Source organism: Bos taurus, chromosome Y (assembly GCF_002263795.3).
Source record: "Bos taurus isolate L1 Dominette 01449 registration number 42190680 breed Hereford chromosome Y, ARS-UCD2.0, whole genome shotgun sequence".
Taxonomy (NCBI): domain Eukaryota; kingdom Metazoa; phylum Chordata; class Mammalia; order Artiodactyla; family Bovidae; genus Bos; species Bos taurus.
This window is the reverse complement of record NC_082638.1, coordinates 57663639-57669301: the sequence shown is the minus strand read 5'-3', so window position 1 is coordinate 57669301 and position 5663 is coordinate 57663639.

The following is a 5663-nucleotide window of genomic DNA, read 5'->3' as shown; positions in this document are numbered from 1 at the left end:
TCACATGAAAGTATACATACAATATTTTCTTATTAAAATGTGGAATTTTTCACATTAGAGATATGAAAATCAGGATGCAGATTCTTTGACAGGAAATATGAAAATGTCTATTTCACATATCAAAATATGGTCACAGGATTTCTCACATGAGATATGGAATTTTTTCATATTTCTCATTTGAAAATCTTTGTGCTGTCTTTCCTTCATGAAATATTGAATACTGTCTACTTCACATTTGAAAAAAGTGCATTCATTCTCCTACAAGAAATGTAGAATTTTCCCACAGATTTTCATGCTTGAGCTCTGAAATTCTGTATATTTCCATCAAGAAAGCTTGAATGAAGGTCTTCTGATATGAGACTTGGAATTCTGTGTATTTCACATTTAACAATCTGGGGAGAAATGTTCTCATATGAAATATGAAATCTCGACTATTCACATATGAAACTTTTTCTAGATTTGTACACATGAAACCTATATGCAGGTTAGGAAAAAACACTTAGAACTGGACATGGAACAACAGACTGGTTCCAATTAGGAAAAGGAGGATCGCAAGCCTATATATTGTCACCCTGCTTATTTAAATTACATGCAGAGTGCATCATGTGAAACAGTGGGCTGGAAGAAGTGCAAGCTGGAATCAAGATTTCTGGGAGAAATATCAATAACCTCAGATATACAGATGACACCACCCTTATGGCAGAGAAGAGGAACTAAAAAGCCTCTAGAAGAAAGTGAAAGAGGAGAGTGAAAAAGTTGGCTTAAAGCTCAACATTAAGTCAACGAAGATCATGGCATCTGGTTCCATCACTTCATGGGAAATAGATGGTGAAACAGTGGAAACAGTGTCAGACTTTATTTTTGGGGGCTGCAAAATCACTGCAGATGATGACTGCAGCCATGAAATTAAAACACGTTTACTCCTTGGAAGAAAAGTTATGACCAAGCTAGATAGCATATTCAAAAGCAGAGACATTACTTTGCCAAGAAAGGTTCGTCTAGTCAAGGCTATGGTTTTTCCAGTCTTCATATATGGATGTGAGAGTTGGACTGTGAAGATTGCTGAGCACTGAAGAATTGATGCTTTTGATCTGTGGTGTTGGAGAAGACTCTTGAGAGTCCCTTGGACTGCAAGGGGATCCAACCAGTGCATTTGGAAGGAGATCAGCCCTGGGATTTCTTTGAAAGGACTGATGCTACAGCTGAAACTCTAGTACTTTGGCCACCTCATGGGAAGAGTTGACTCATTGGAAAAGACTCTGATGATGGGAGAGATTGGGGACAGAAGGAAAAGGGGATGACAGAGTATGAGACGGTTGGACGGCATCACTGACTCGATGGAAGTGAGTTAGAATGAACTCCGGGAGATGCTGATGGATAGGGAAGCCTGGCATACTGCAATTCATGGGGTCGCAAAGAGTCAGACATGACTGAGTGACTGAACTAAACTGAACTGAGCTGTACACATGAAATAGAGAATTTTCAATGAATCAGAAATTGATATCTGAGCTAAAACATCAAATAGGTACAGCTATATTTCATGTATTTCCTTAATAACAAAAAGAGTTCTCTGTATTTCTTTGAAAAAAGTCTGGGTGACGATTTCTCTGCATGAAATAGGGGATTAGCATATTTTACAGGTGCAAAATCAAAACGCTTATGATTATACAGTGGAAGTGATAAATAGATTCAGGGGATTCTATCTGATAGACAGAGTGCCTGAAGACCTATGGGTGGAGGTGTGACATTGTACAGGAATCAGGGATAAAGACCATTCCCATATAAAAGAAATGCAAAATAACAAAGTGATAAGGCCTTACAAAGATCTGAAAAGACCAAAGACGCTAAACAAAAACGTGAAAATGAAAACAATACCCATTTGAATGCAGAGTCCCAAAGAATAGCAAGGAGAGATTAAACCTTCCTCAGTTATCAATACCAGTTCATACAGGAAATAAATAGAATGGGAAATCCTACAGATCTCTTCGAGAAAATCAGAGATACCAAGGGCACATTTCATGCAAAGAGGGGCACAATAAAGGACAGAAATGGTACGGATGTAACAGAAGCAGAAGCTATTAAGAAGAGGAGGGAAGAATACACAGATGAAATATGCACAAAAGATCTGCATGATCCAGTTAAGCACAATGGTGTGATCACTCACCTAGAGCCAGACGTCCTGGAATGCAAAGTCAAGTCGGACTTTAGAAGCATAACTACAAACAAAGCTCGTGGAGGTGGTGGAATTCAGTTGAGCTCTTTCAAATTCTAAAAGATGATGTTGTGAGTGTGCTGCCCTCTATATGCCAGCAGATTTGGAAGACACAGCTGTGGCCAGACCACTGGAAAAGTTCAGTTTTCATTCCAACCGCAATAAAAGGCAATCCATCGAGTGTGCAAACTACTACTTAACTTCACTCATCTCACACATTCGCAAAGTACTGCTCAAAATGCCCAAAGCCAGGCTTCAATAGAATGTGAACCATGAGCTTCCAGATGTTCAAGCTGGATTTAGAAAGGTCAGAAGAACCTGAGATCAAATTACCAACACCCATTGGGTTATCAAAAAAGCCAGAGGAGGAGGAGCCAATATGGCGGAGGAGTAGGACGGGGAGAACACTTTCTCCCCCACAAATTCATTAAAAGAGCATTTAAACGTCGACTAAATTCCACAAAACAATTTCTGAATGCCGGCAGAGGACATCAGGCACCCAGAAAAGCAATCCAACTCTTCGAAAGGAGGTAGGAAAAAATATAAAAGACAAAAAAAGAGACAAAAGAGGGAGGGACGGAGTTCCGTCCCGGGAAGGGAGTCTTAAAAAGAGAGAAGTTTCCAAACACCAGGAAACCTTCTCACTGCCGAATCTGTGCCGAGCTTTGGAAGCACAGAGGGCAACATAACAGGAAGAAAAAATAAATAAACAATTAAAACTCGAAGATTGCGAGTCCTACGGTAACTCCCCCAGCGGAGAAGCAGCGTAGACGCCTGCACGCGCCATTAACAAGCGGGGCTGGACAGGGAGGTGCAGCACGGGCTGCATCGCTTAGAGTAAGAATCTGGCCTGAATACCCTGAGCACTATCTGAGCAAAATTATTTGGGCGAGCAAACCAGACTGTGGGATATCTACCACGTGAAAAGCCAGCCCCAACCTAAGACACCGCCAGGCCCGCGCACGGAACAAAGAATTGATCAGAGATAGCCGGCTGCAGACCTTCCCCCTCTGGTGACAGGCAGCCAGAGCCGGAAGGGGGCAATCGCAGCCCCAGAGAGACATTATCTATAAAACTGTAAGCAGGCTTCTTTGCTAACTAAAACATCTTGGGGGTCTGGACGGTTAACATCTGCCTGAGAAGGTGCGCCGGTTTTATACCCAGATAACCGAGTGGCGGGGAGGCGATAAGTCGCAGCATTGGCGCTCACCAAACACCTCATCACTTGAGCTGCTCATTCCAAACTCATTCTATGAGGCTACCATCACCCTAATACCAAAACCTGACAAAGATCCCAAACAAAAAAAGAAAACTACAGGCCAATATCACTGATGAACATAGATGCAAAAATCCTAAACAAAATTCTAGCAATCAGAATTCAACAACATATTAAAAAGATCATACACCATGACCAAGTGGGCTTTATCCCAGGGATGAAAGGATTCTTCAATATCCGCAAATCAATCAATGTAATACACCACATTAACAAATTGAAAAACAAAAACCATATGATTATCTCAAAAGATGCAGAGAAAGCCTTTGACAAAATTCAACACCCATTTATGATAAAAACTCTCCAGAAAGCAGGAATAGAAGGAACATACCTCAACATAATAAAAGCTATATATGACAAACCCACAGCGAACATTATCCTCAATGGTGAAAAATTGAAAGCATTTCCTCTAAAGTCAGGAACAAGACAAGGGTGCCCACTTTCACCATTACTATTCAACATAGTTTTGGAAGTTTTGGCCACAGCAATCACAGCAGAAAAAGAAATAAAAGGAATCCAAATTGGAAAAGAAGAAGTAAAACTCTCACTGTTTGCAGATGACATGATCCTCTACATAGAAAACCCTAAAGACTCCACCAGAAAATTACTAGAACTAATCAATGATTATAGTAAAGTTGCAGGATATAAAATCAACACACAGAAATCCCTTGCATTCCTATACACTAATAATGAGAAAACAGAAAGAGAAATTATGGAAACAATTCCATTCACCATTGCAACGGAAAGAATAAAATACTTAGGAATATATCTACCTAAAGAAACTAAAGACCTATATATATAAAACTATAAAACACTGGTGAAAGAAATCAAAGAGGACACTAATAGATGGAGAAATATACCATGTTCATGGATTGGAAGAATCAATATAGTGAAAATGAGTATACTACCCAAAGCAATTTATAGATTCAATGCAATCCCTATCAAGCTGCCAACAGTATTCTTCACAGAGCTAGAACAAATAATTTCACAATTTGTATGGAAATACAAAAAAACTCGAATAGCCAAAGCGATCTTGAGAAAGAAGAATGGAACTGGAGGAATCAACCTACCTGACTTCAGGCTCTACTACAAAGCCACAGTTATCAAGACAGTATGGTACTGGCACAAAGACAGAAATATAGATCAATGGAACAAAATAGAAAGCCCAGAGATAAATCCACGCACATATGGACACCTTATCTTTGACAAAGGAGGCAAGAATATACAATGGATTAAAGACAATCTCTTTAACAAGTGGTGCTGGGAAATCTGGTCAACCACTTGTAAAAGAATGAAACTAGAACACTTTCTAACACCATATACAAAAATAAACTCAAAATGGATTAAAGATCTCAACGTAAGACCAGAAACTATAAAACTCCTAGAGGACAACATAGGCAAAACACTCTCTGACATACATCACAGCAGGATCCTCTATGACCCACCTTCCAGAATATTGGAAATCAAAGCAAAAATAAACAAATGGGACCTAATTAAACTTAAAACCTTCTGCACAACAAAGGAAACTATTAGCAAGGTAAAAAGACAGCCTTCAGAATGGGAGAAAATAATAGCAAATGAAGCAACCGACAAACAACTAATCTCAAAAATATACAAGCAACTCCTCCAGCTCAACTCCAGAAAAATAAATGACCCAATCAAAAAATGGGCCAAAGAACTAAATAGACATTTCTCCAAAGAAGACATACAGATGGCCAACAAACACATGAAAAGATGCTCAACATCACTCATTATCAGAGAAATGCAAATCAAAACCACTATGAGATACCATTTCACACCAGTCAGAATGGCTGCGATCCAAAAGTCTACAAATAATAAATGCTGGAGAGGGTGTGGAGAAAAGGGAACCCTCTTACACTGTTGGTGGGAATGCAAACTAGTACAGCCACTATGGAGAACAGTGTGGAGATTCCTTAAACAACTGGAAATAGAACTGCCTTATGATCCAGCAATCCCACTGCTGGGCATACACACTGAGGAAACCAGAAGGGAAAGAGACACGTGTACCCCAATGTTCATCGCAGCACTGTTTATAATAGCCAGGACATGGAAACAACCTAGATGTCCATCAGCAGATGAATGGATAAGAAAGCTGTGGTAAATATACACAATGGAGTATTACTCAGCCATCAAAAAGAATACATTTGAATCAGTTCT